The sequence below is a fragment of the Neolamprologus multifasciatus genome, chromosome 10, assembly GCF_963576455.1.
Source record: "Neolamprologus multifasciatus chromosome 10, fNeoMul1.2, whole genome shotgun sequence".
NCBI classification, from domain to species: domain Eukaryota; kingdom Metazoa; phylum Chordata; class Actinopteri; order Cichliformes; family Cichlidae; genus Neolamprologus; species Neolamprologus multifasciatus.
In genome coordinates this window covers 16,409,652-16,423,224 of record NC_140448.1, presented here as the reverse complement: position 1 = coordinate 16,423,224, position 13,573 = coordinate 16,409,652, and the positions used below count along the sequence as shown (strand labels likewise).

The following is a 13,573-nucleotide window of genomic DNA, read 5'->3' as shown; positions in this document are numbered from 1 at the left end:
ACTCCGCAACACACACACACATTCTTCTATGAGCTGGGGCAGAATAAAACGAATAACAGCTCTTGGGAATCACTGCCTAGCTACATATTCTGAGCATTACTTAGACTTACTTATCTGTAATTGTGCTAAATTCCTAGAAGTCATTACTGGCTAAAGTTTCGAGTCCATTTCAATTTAGTATGCTGCTCCAAAAATAGACAAGTTACGCTTTAATTTTTGCACATTACTACTACTTCAATGGGGATACCAGCTGAAGCAAAAAAAAAAATGACTGCAAAAGACATAGAACTCTGCAGCACCAAGATGACTATTCAAAGCTAGTGTGATGACTCAAGATTTGTTTATTTACTCTCACAGAGGCTGTCAAGCCAGAATGCAGACACACGCAGTTACAAACTACACCAGGTCCCCCGTGACAAAACGTCCTAGATTTTACCGGCCGACAGAGAACGGCGCCGTGCAGATGGAAAGAGCAGAGAAAGAAAAGAAAATAGAGATGCAGCAGAAGAAAAGTTTGATTCAGAATAGCATTTCTTTAAAGAAAACGAAACAAAAAAGTTAGTGTGAGCGAACGCACAAATGCAGACTGACATGTACACACATAAATAATGTACCCTGTGGACCATCTGTGAAGCCATGGAGCAAGTGAAAACACAGCCGGAGCAGCTTCGCTCACCTCTTAACCTTCAAGGCCAAGTGAACGTGCAGTGAGCTTAGCTCTTCTGATGAATATGTGTGTTTTTCTCAAGGTTTTAAAGGTTTTCTGAAAAGTTTTTGAAAAAAAAGAGCAGCATAAGAGAGAATTTAGTATAAAATAAGACAAAAGACAGAGGGGGGAAAAAGCAAACAAAAAAAAAGATTATGTGGTGAAACGTTTAATAAAGTGAAGCAGCAGCTGCCACCTACATCACTCGCTGCCCCTCACCAGCAGAGCATGTTTAATATCCCATATGGGCAAGCTGTCGAGCTGAACCTTATCCATGACTATGTCAAACAATATTACACTGCAGGTGAAATGAAAAAAAAATACCATGACAGGAGCTCATGCATTCCTTTTTTTTATTCATGGTTTGCATTTTGAGCTCTGTACGTGAGAAGAACATCTATTTTGTCCAGTGAAAAGAAAACACTGACTGGAAGCAATTAAACATTAGGAATTATTGTTGAATGTGGAAGACATTAAAATGTAACAACAGCTACTTAATGAGTCCATTACAGAAATATTGTTACACTGGAAGTTTTTATTCATAGTTTGTATGTTTTATTCATTATTTCTGGATGTTATTATTAAGTAAATCCATATAATTACCAATCACTGTACACTTTATTATGTTTAAATGAAAACCTGAACAAATAAATTCCATTGTTGATTTATATATATCTGTGTCTATCACTAACACCCACACATACTTGTGAGAACACTTCATTGACTTACTTTAATTCTCTAGAGGCTTATCCTAACCTTAAATGCCTAACCCCGACCTTTAACCCCTCTTCAACCCAGTCGTAATTCTCGGCCTAAAACTTTCAAATGAATCTTAAACCTTCTGAGGATTAAACCTGGTCCCTGTAAGGGAGGTGTACGAGGCAGACTTTTGTCCCAACAAGTGATGAAGCGCAGAGTGTTATATCAGAAGACTCACAGAATCAGCTAATGAAGAAAAAGAGGAAAAGTCCAAAGACAAAACACTCAGCTGGTAGTCAAAACATGGTTAGTAAAAGGGAAACGGCACACTGTCTTGCAACTTAAACATACACAATGAGATACACAAGCGAGTGCACACTTTAATCTCCTTCTGTATTCCATCCAATGAAATAATCAGAGACATGGCCTAACGGCAAGCCAGGCACAAAGTCGTATCAGGTCATGTTATTGTTTCATAAAACACATAAATATTAATCATGGTGATAAAAATGTTTTGTTGAAAACCTCGCCAGTTATCAGAGCAATTTCTTAGGGTGAAGAAAGGTCAATAGCTTTGTTAAAAATAAAAAATAAAAACCTAAAGAGAGACATTGAACTTTGGTTCTTGTCTGGCGACTTATCTGGGAAACTATCAAAATGTGTAATTACTCATCTGTAGCTGAGGACAGCGCCTTGGCCTATAAGTTATTAATTTCTCCATCAACTCTTGGGCTGGTGGTGCGCCGGCAGCTGTTCTCCAAAGAAAATGCCTTTGTATCATGTTTCTCCATTATATTTCTTGTGGTAAGCCTGGGAATTAAAACTGTCTATCTTTTGTTTTCAATTTGTTCAACACAGTTGAACAGGCATCCAAACACATCAATTATGTGACGCTAATACGACAAAATTAAACACTGACAAAAAAAGCAGATGAGATAGACAGCCTGAGGCTTCAATAGAAAGCTTAATGCATGAAGCTCACTCTTTGACATAAAAGTTAACAACAGACAACATTTTTCACAACCTTCAAGGCTGCTTTTCAAATTTTTCAAACTTCATCAAATTCTCATTAACTGAGCTCAAAATCTTTTAAATGGTAAATGGACTGGTACTTATAAAGTGCTTTTCTAATTTAATTGAGCCCTCAAAGCACTTTATGCTACCCTTTATTCACCCAATCACACACAGATTCGTGCAAGGTCCTTTTTCAGAGGTGTGTAAGTGTGTGCAAATGTCTAAAATTTGCACATGCACTCACACGGATGCTTCGGGGGCTGCTCAGGGTTCAGTATCTTGTCTAAGGATACGTTGATGCACAGACTAGACTAGACAGGGATCAAACCCCCGACCTGGTAGATGCCCCACTCTACCTCCACTCCCACACTCCTGCACCTTCTACCTAGGAACCGTCTACTGATGTGGATCCAGATTCCTTTTCACATAGTTCACATATAAAAAGTGTCTAAGTTATCAAGAGCCCCAAAAACTTTCTTCCCAGCCAACTTTTTTTTCTTCCCTCCTTTTCGTTCCACACCGCCCACACACACATCCAGCCATGAATCCCTTAGCTTGCATAACACATTGCTTCACCTGAGCTGCGATGCCCTACACAGCTCTCAGCTCGCCGCAAGTGTTTGAAGTTACCAGAAGCTCAGATCACCTCACTTACTTCATTAAAAACACATGAGACGCTACACAGACAGCTTCTCTCTTCTTCTCCGCTCACCATGCTTGACTCTGAGCGCAGACACTCCTTATCCATAAAGCGCTCACATGGGCAGGAGCCAGTTACCGCATTTCATTCATCTTTGTTCAGAGCCTAAATTCATCCCTTCGTGTGTCTAATGAAATGAATACATCACTTCATTCTCCTCACTGAGGGAGAATCAATAAAACAATCTCAGCAGAAATCTTTCTGCTATTATCTAAGGCTACAGTGCTGCAAAGATAACAAATTACCTAACTGCCACTAATACGGTTATACACATATGTACATGAACAAAGTTTAAGTTTTGGACTGTTGAGTATTAGAATATTGAAAATTATAGAAGGGTTTTCTAGTAGTTTCTGACCGATTAAATGGTTACTGTGTTAGTTAAGAAAACAGCTGAGAGATTAATTGCTAATTGCAAATAGTGATTAGTTGCTCCCCTAATGAGAGATCTCAGCTATAGCCACACACTTACTTTCGTGCACACACGCATGCATTTATCCATTCATCTGCTACAACAACAAGGCACCCACATTTCCAGTGGTCTGGCCACACTTCTGGAAGTCAGTGTCACACCAACTTGAAACTTGAGACAACATAAAGCTTTAGAGGTTTCCATCTGCAGCTTCAATCAGGAATATAGCAACCCATTCAAAGCAGTCAGTATTCTAGGTCTTAATCATGAATCAGCTAAAAGCCTGATGTGCAGCCACTCAGTTTATGGGATAATGTTTGATGTTGAATTTTAGGATGAGAGTGTAGCAAGGTAATGCATTTCAAGCTTAGCGCTTTGGTAAAGTAGGGAAACTGGTCCAAAAGCCATGCAGAAAACCTCTTCCTTTTTTTTCTCCCCATTTGTCTGTAATCTTTCATGTTCGGTTTATCATTACAGTAGGATCCTCACTGCCAGGACAAAGACCATGAATGAAGACAGCAGTTCAAAATATGGGTTTCAGAACAAACCAAAAGCTCAGCGTCTGACAGGAGAGTCAAGCCACTTCCTTTGAATGGTTGAGACTGTCCTACAGTAATATCTTCTCCAGTGCCACAGATAAATGGGTTTTCATTCCATACATTGAAAGGTAAGATCTGTATTTCCCAAATGGGGACAGACTACAGAGAACTCTGAAAATAGTTTTCAGTGTGAGCTCAAAGATGAGGCATGACTTTGGATGACTGACTAACGGGGGTTTGATTAAGTTTGCTAGTATATTCATAAGATAAGCAAGTCTATGACCACACAGTGGGAAGAATAATCTTGTACTTCATAACTCAAAAAATATCTTCCGCAGTTGCAGCAGCAAGAATGCGGCTGTTCTACACAGAACTGAGATTTTTCATTTTGGGTAATCCATGCACATGTAAGCCAGGATTTAAAGTGGGAAAATTTCACAAATCATAATGATAACAAGATGACCAACTTGGCGATTGTAGCTGTTAATCAAGACGTGGGATTATAACAAAGAACAATCGAGGAGTAGTTAGCAGATGAGACTCCTGATCAGCAGAAATCTTTCTTCTAACTCTACTAGTAAAGCTATTAATAACAGTCTGGCCTTCCTGCGTGGATGGTGATGCAAACAAGAAGTGACTTTCCAGGAAAACAGAGCTACTCCCTCACACAGCACTGCAGCCTACAACTGCTTATGGTCTACACCCTCCGTAATAAATTAAGATGGCATTAAAGTCCCAAAATATTGGGTCTTTGGCTTGTGTTATGTCTACGACGGCAGACTGAGAGGTAAATAAAAACACCGACACAGACTCGAGGCAGCAGCAGCATGCAGTGAGTAAAAAGATGGAGGGTAAATATTTAACACACGAGCTACTCATCGTGGAGCCAGAGAAAATGGAAACAACCCTTGCTGTTTATGTTTGTGTTTGTGTTTTGCTGGCTGGTAGTGCGTCTGCATCATATTTGCATACCTGAGAGAACACGAGTCTAACTTGGCATTTATCACGTGTTAGGGTTTGTTGTGTATTTGTGTGTGAGTGTGCGTGCAAGAGGAAGAGTTAGATGGAGAGGAGTCTGTGAGTCACTTTCCGATATTTGTGCTCAGACACTGATTTCACATGCTTGAGAAACAAAAACACAGGAAAAAACAGTTCTGGGATACAATTAGATTTTTTTTTATTTTTTTTTTTGCGTCAGAGGCATCATTTGGATGGGGAAGATATTTTCAATTTTTCTCACTTCGCTCTCTCTCATTGGCAGCACTTGGTGGTTTGAGATGATGAGCTGAAACACAAAAGATTTACCCGCTACAGTTTTCTCCGCAATACTGTATGTGTATTGTTTTTGCAATCTTTTTTTTTTTTAAATCAGACAGTGAGAAAAGAGTTATGGGATTAAATCACGCAAGTAATGAAACCTGACTGGGAAAAGAAGTATTTTTCTTTCTTATGTGGCTTTTGTGGGAGTTGCAAAGAGGACAATGGTGTATACAGTACTAACAGAATTTCAGTGTCAATGTGGGTGGCAAATGCACATTTTGATTACCCTGTGTATTTCAAGGTAAACTCCCAAACATTGCTTGAGATTTGCAAAAAAAGGAACAAAGCGGTAGCTTGGACATTCCCTTAAGGAAGAGCATTAGAATGAACAAGGAGTTTCCTTAAAGGAAGAAGAAAAAGAAATTGATGACAGCTCAAAAACCAAAATGGAACAATATTTGGCTGTATGTCAGTGTGATTCAGATGTAGGATTTCAAGATTGAAGAAACAGAATGAACCCCACCCAGCATCAAATTAAAATCTAATCCAGCCTCCAGATATACTCCTCTTGCATCAGGGAGCATGAATTTACCAGGACGAGATAAAAACAACTGTGAAAATAACCCAGGTTATTTAAAATCCTTCTCCTGCGAAGGAGGATCTGTTCTGACGAGCAGCTGATGTGAATAATTATGACAACTGAGGCTCTGCTCAGTTGTAGCTACTAGTGGCACTAGATATGCATATGGTTCCTGTTAGAAAAATGTCTTGCTGCACGCCTCATCACTCTGCAAGAAACCAAACTCTTGCTGTTTTTATGCAGACCAGAGGCTGTCTCTGAGGTCAGTGTACTGCAAGGCTAGAGCACATGGGACGATGTAAGTGGATAGTGCAATAATGCAAACATCAGTATCCCCTGCATGCAGCAGAAAACCAAGTGCAGAGGAGCTCATTGGACACCAGATATGACTGGAATAAGTATTGTGGTTAGGAGTTCAAATATGCCTGTGGGTTCCCATTTTTAGCTTTTGGCCATGTAAACATATACAGACAGAAATGGCTGAAATAACAACACTTTTATGTTAGAGGGGGAAAAAGTTAGATTGAGTCAAAATCTGTTTGCCGCATAACAAAACTGCCATGAGCAGTCCAAACTAAACTAAAGTATACAGTCCATGTCTACTGAGAGAGTCCTGCTCCAGTCTGAGGTTCTGTTTTCATAATCAGAAAAGCAGAAATGAGGAGCTACAGCAGCATTTGCAGAGCAGACCCTATGTGTGCCTTGCTCAGTGGTACACAGCAATATTTAAAATTCTTTCCGCTAGTGATGCCTTGCGGGCATTTTTCATTGTCACACCCGTTGGTCTCCCTGAGAAATACTTTTAACAAACGCTGACCCACTTTGTGCACTTCATGGTGTTTCCCATTAAGTGGTTCTGTCGTCCCTCCAAAATAAAAAGAGTAGCTACTCTGAGCCTGCCAACACTGTGGAAGAAACCACTGACTTGCCGTTACCAGCTCCATAAAGCATAATTAGCTTGTGTGGTAGTCGACCGGATTGGCCGCTTTTTCATTTCAAATGGGGATGAATCACTGTTTCTTTCCATCCTCTCTGACTGGGAATCAATAATCAATATTAAGTTACAGTGCATCACTGTGATGCGCTGATCCTGTGCTACTTTTGTGTCTCTCTAGTATAGCCTTCCACAGCACAGTACAGAGATCAGCTATCAGCCCATGCACGCAAGGTGCAGATGCAGGGTGCATACCCCTCTGCATGGGAAACCACCAGCCTCCTCCCAGTAAGAGACTGTCTGCCTGCATTTATTCTTTATTCTTATTCCGTGAATGAGACATCACTGTTTAGATAAGTAAAAAGCGATCACTTACACTCATCGGACCCCCGCTGCTCTGGATGTGCACCCTGGATATCCCCTTCACAACCTGATTAGTATGCAAACGGGTTTCCAATCCCTCACAAACGACAGACAATCCGCCAGGACAGAATCTTGAATGGAACCTTGCTGGCCAGCTGGACTAGGCTTTTTGATGTTCCATAATATCAACAGAAAACGCCAGTAGTGCTAATTCCACAGACGCTCTAATCCCGCTGACCGACAGGTTGGGTATTCCACAGGGAAGGGTTTTTATGCGTCTCCGTCCCCGAGTCAGGTGAGCGCGTTTGGATCAGCTGGGAAGCTGCACGGCTTCTTCACTATCTGCAGCAGAAAGGAGACGTTTGTGGTCCTCTGCACAGTCTCTCGTTGATCTTCAGTGTTTCACTTTTCGCTTCTCTCTCGCTCCCTGTCTCTCCCTCTCTCTCAGCATCCAGTCATTGAGACACGGTGCTTTTTGGATGTGTGTCTGTGCGTGTTGAGACAGAGTCGCTTCAGGGTACAGTGCACCTCACCAGCCGAAAGCCGAATCGTCCGCCACAAGGCCCAGCCCCCTACTCAGCTCCATACCCTCCTCCACCTCTTCCTTCCTCCTTCACTTACTTGGATTGCTAATTTATTCGGGTAGCTACACAAAAGGGGGGACAGACGTGAGGGAGGCTGTGAAATACAGTAGAGAGAAAGACTGGAGAGCAGACTTTGGTGCCCCCCAGCTCCGTTCAGTGGAAGTGGCCAAGTCTTTGAAACAAAGAAGCGCACCATGCGCCATCAAAGCACTAGTCATTATGCAGGTCCCTGTATATATTTTTCCATTTTAACCTTTCTGATCCTTTTTATTAATGACGAAAAATTAGAATCATAGCCCATGTGATGGTGATTCGGGAATGCGGTGTTCTCATGAATATCTAATTGTACTAGCATTTAAATTCCAAGTTAAAATGGTAATAATAAAATTATTATAGTTTACAGTTAAATAAAATTACCAATTACTTATATTTATGCAATTGAATGACACTTTTACACTTCACAACAATGCCTTAAATCCTTTTTTTCATATGGGAGGAAATACTGTTACATATGTAACCAAATGTATTTTTTGAAGTTGTGTTTAAGGTAATTGATGAGATTTTACACGCATCTTAAAGCTTGTGACTATAACCTGCAGCAGATCAGGCTGGGCTGAGGTTCAGACACATATAGACCACACAAGCATGTATGTGCATGTACACGCACACACACACTACTAGAGTCAGCAAGATGAGAGTCATTCATCACCCCAGATTTTAGGTCAAGCCTCTACCTGCATCACTGAAGCAGAGCAATGGAGGAGAGGTAGATGAGGGAGAGCTGTGTTGCAGGAAAATGTGTGAACAGGGGGCTCGTGGGAGTGGTGGTGGTGTCAAGGACAGCAATCAGTCAGTCCCCTCTTGGTTTAGGAGTCCACCAGAGATAGATGTGTTGTTGCAGTCAGTATAGGGGAAGTGGTACTTTAACATTTTTACCACTAAGTGTTATATTTAACCACAGCGAGTGGGACGTGATGGCCAGACACCATGGACTCAAACCCAGTGAACTCTACAACAGACCCAATTTACACTAAAAACTGTTTGGTTAATGGCTAAAGCAGGCAACAGTGATTTATGAAACACAAACAAGCATAATATCCCCAAATTATGATGTTTGTCACTTTGTGATTGAACCATAAGTCATGGCAGTAGTGCAGTGTGCTAACGTTAAAGTATTATCTTATACCAGAGGGAAGGAGAACAGGATGAGAACATAAGAAATTCACCTATCACATTTTATGATGTTGTTTGAGTGTTAGGTAAAAGAACAAGTTGATCCCATGTAAAAAAGACATGTATTTTTACCTCCTGGCTGAATCCGAGGACACAGAATCACTTGAACTGGATATGACACGGGATATAAAAATCTATAAAAACAGGCACAATTGTTGCCTGGAAGTTATGAGCTCAGTACTTACCATGCTGGGTTTGAAAAGCATTACCTGGCAGAAAAGCTCTGACAAGTTTAAAAGGTGCAAAGTCGTGATCAGTTCAGACAAAGGTTTGCTCGCTGAGAATTAACTTGAAACTGTTAGGAAAATGACACTGGTGGCTACTGAGCAGCATATATGTGGACACAAATATGTGGGTTTTAAACCACTATTGACCAACCAAAGTCCAACTCTACTGTAACCATATTCTAGGTGTTTGTGAGTGAATTCATTTAGCATTGATTCTGCTGCATGAACACTTGCCTCAGCCGAACAATTACACAGCTTTAACCAAGAGCAGATGGTTTGGGTGTGACACTTTTGGTGGGACTCACCACCATGGTGGAGACCACTGCGAGATTTACGTCATTGCCACACACGTTCATAAATGTAATATCTCAGTCAAATACTGACACCCACGTACGCACAGACACATACTCCTACATGCAAACATGCATCGTGACCATGGAATATCGTGAAAGGATTTATTTGGCTCCTGTGTCTATCCTGTCTGTCATTTCCTCCCTCTAACCACAAAATCGACATCCTGACTATGATAACCCCAATCAGCTGGAGTTCATCAATTTGGGTGTTATCAATTTATAGAACGTCAACACTTAGATAAGCTTTGTATTCATTCCAAGTCTGTATATCCATAGCAAAACGGATTAAACCAGCATCCACAGAAAGGAATAAATTCATATTTCTGTTATGTCTACTAATTTTCATTATCTGGGAATAAAAAAACCCAATCTATAAACACACTACAGAAATAAATATAATGTGGTGGTTAGCTTATAACTACTTACTAGCTGTGAGGTCTTGCATCGTTAGGAGCAAATAGAGGGGCCTGTCTATATTGGCTGTACCACTGGGCTCATTGGCAGGGTACCTCTATCCTATACAAACACTCATGCACAGTTGACCGCAGCTCACTTAGTTTCTTTGAAACTTACTGGAACAAGCTGATGCTATCAGTAAGTAACGGATAACATAAATGTAACAACTTCAACACTATAAATTATTTTTTTCCCCTTTGTTTTGAGGTATGAGGTAAATGTGTCTGTTTCCATTTTATGTTATTCCCACTTTCACACACATCAAAATGTTTTCATTGCAGTCCTTATGTTGGTACCTAATATCTTCTGTGCCGTGCACAAGTTCACAAGTTCTTGTTTTTTGTCACTTCTCTCTGTGAGTCTCTCAGTCACACACACTGTGTCTCTGCAGGTGCCGACCCTGGCTATCTGATCCACCTTTCCTGTGCAACAGGATGGGATGAGGTCACCGCGTCACTCTGTGACTCTGTGCCAAAAGAGGAAAGAGCAGTGCTTTACTCAGACCTTCCTTTCCCATGGCCAAAAAAACCACTGATCCCCTTAATGGGGGACTTCTGTAATTCAAAAAGTTCCCTTTGGAGTATTTTGATTTCTTTAAAAAAGGCATAAAAATGCACTTGTCGACAAAGTCTATAAGATTAAAAACAAAAATTATATGTTTCTTTTATTTTAAATAGATTCAGGGATTTCAACTGATTGTGTGTTTCTGCTCATAATTTGTCTGGACATCGCATATGACTAGGAATTTAAGGGAAACTACTTTTTGATTCAATTTCACAATAAAAATACTTAGAATCTCTTTTTTTTCTAGCTATGTTAATGACAGACACCTGTATATACTTATACATAGTGGAGATGACAAAGTTTACTTTGACTTTGACTATATGGCTTTGTTTGGGCCAGTTTATGTATTTTAGATGTATTTTAGATATCAGTGCCTAGATATCATAAAACGTCTTGCAGTCAGTTAAACAAATGTACCGCTTACTCCCATCAGTTAAAGTCTGGTACCCGGTTGTTTTCAAAAATGACTCTCAATTCCTCTTACAGATGAATGAAAGTTCTATGACAAGCCTCAAAATAAATCAGATTGGAATCAGCGCTACAGATAACGCAGAAAAGTAGTGAATCATTGAGAAATGGCCAGTCTTTTCTTCATTTTGGGCTTTGTATTTGTCGAAAATTGGAAAAGAAATACAGACTAATGCTAGTGTTATCCTTTAAAATCTTTAATTAGCTTCCAAGCAAAATGTAGCCAGACTTTTAAAATCCTGGACATTACAAAATTTTACAGAATAAGTGCCTTTTCTTTTAACTCCAGCAAGACTTTCACTAATACTGTCTTTCTTCTGTTTTCCAAAGTACACCGACTAAAGTTGTCTTTGTCCGCATCTGTGCCTCTAGGGTATTCTTAGAGAGATTTTTATAGCTTACTTTGCTTTGAGGCCATTCTCCAAACCATGCAACCACACACCAGGCCGGTGGATTTCACTCTTCTTTCAAAACTTCTACATTGTCCATTTGTGCTGATCCCACTTAAAAGGAAGTAAAAGTTGAATTGAATATAAATTTAGTGGAGATGCTTTGTTTTTGAAGTTTTGCCATTTTGCTGGGTGTTGGCATCACGCTTCCTGTTGGTTATGGGTGATTTCCGCTTGCCTTTTTTTTTAGGTTTAGTGATTTTTTTTCTGGTGCATTGTTTAGGTGAGTTTTCCGCATGGACATGTGCAGCTTCAGGACTATTTTTAGGGAAAGACTGCGACGATAAATAGAATGATAAATGACAGAGCAGGAAAAGGGCATTGTTACTAGGAGATGTGAGAGATGGAGCTCTGCAGAACCAAATCACGTATAATGTCTTCCATCCAAAAGGAAATGATGTCTGAAATGAAATGTTTTGACTTGAGATATCACCGTGGCAGCTACTTACCCCTGAAGTATCTCCTATATTTAATTCAGTGCTTTCCAAAATCCATCACTAAATCCTCTTTTCATTTAGTGAAGATTTCCGCCAATTCTCAGCTTCATATTTTAGCCCTTATCTTGAACTACGTCACCACCATAACATGCTTACAGTTGAAGAAATGTTAAAAACTTTATCATCTGTGTCTGAACTGTTATAAGTCTGGAGACTCAATTTCACAGCCTGGCCTTTTTCCACTTGGCAGGCCTCACCTCAACAAGACCTCCCAGCATTAACTAAACATTAACTTACACATTCACACATGATGATTGCATTTTTTTTATTGGTAATTTTTTTATTCCTGACATAAAGAGTCCAAACAGGAAAGTGGCAGTTTAACTTTTGAACAGCTACAATGCCCCTGACACTTTGCATATCTTTACATGGAGGCTGATATCAGAGCAGTTCCTCTGACGAGCTTCCAGGTTTTGTTTCGTGAATAAAATGAATTGGGTGCAATCTATCTGAGGCTGTTGCATGCTGTTGGGAAGATCACCAGAATCACTTCTCTTATATCTCTCGAGGACTTCTCCCTTTTCCCTTATTATCTCCTGCTCCAGACATTATCTCAATCGACCTTCTTTGCACGACTTGGACATCACATCAACACAATACCTGCATGCTGCATCCTCCTCTCCTTCGAACTTGCCTCCCCCTCCTCATTAATTTATCTCTGCATGACACCTCCCTTCCTCCTTCTTCCTCCCACTATCAGAATGTTTTATTGTCACAAAACAAATGCACCAAGCAGGCTGATACAGTAAAAGTACGACAGCCTCGATTTAAGACCTAAAATTGTTTAGGTTTTGAGGAAACTATTTAACCTCTGGCTGACAGACATGCTATAAAACCTTGCCGACCATAAAGCATGGACTTAACAGTTTTATCATTGTTATGCTGATGAACATTAAACTTGTGCGTACAATAGCCGCAGTTGATTGGCTCCACCGTGCCGTGTGGTCATAGGAAACTGTTTAGTTGGAGTAACTCAAGACACGTTCCATAGAAATAAAACGAGCAGAAGTTCTACTAAAAATGTTTAATGTGTGCATTTAGTAGAGACTGAGATACTGCTGCTGGAACAGTTGCTTCCACTGTCGCATGAAGGTTTGTTACACTTAGTGAATTGCTTCTGAAAAGCTCCTTCTACCACACAATGTGCTTCTAATGCAAGCTCCTAAACAGGAAGTAGCCAAAGCTGAGAACTTCCTGTATAAGCCCATTTAGGGCCCAGCTTCTGCACTATGGGCACAGGGGGTTCCTGAATGTGTCTTAAGTGTGTGTGTGTGTGTGTGTGTGTGTGTGTGTGTGTGTGTGTTGTATGTGTGTGTGTGTTTTTGCCATTCAGTATTCCATCTCCTCTGCTTCCCCCCCCCCCCCCCCCCCACTTCAGCCTGCTGATGCACGGCATCGTGGGAAAGAGTGAGTCGCACCTCCACACACCAAGCTGGCTCAGTCACCACACACATAAAACAGCAGAGACGGGGGCAGATTTAGTGGGTGTTGTGAGCCAGATGTGATGCCATGTTGCATAAATGTAGTGACATTTT

General features: G+C 40.6%; 1 protein-coding gene across 1 annotated transcript in view; it reads right to left on the bottom strand.

Moving 5' to 3' along the window:
* The window catches only part of dchs1b (dachsous cadherin-related 1b), an 87,155-nt gene extending 79,291 nt beyond the window's left edge, over positions 1–7,864 (bottom strand). Inside the window, exon 1 of the mRNA XM_085174614.1 lies at positions 7,221–7,864. The gene's annotated coding sequence lies outside the window, so the exon portion shown is untranslated. The remainder of the gene's footprint in view (positions 1–7,220) is intronic.
* Positions 7,865–13,573: the final 5,709 nt, after the last annotated feature.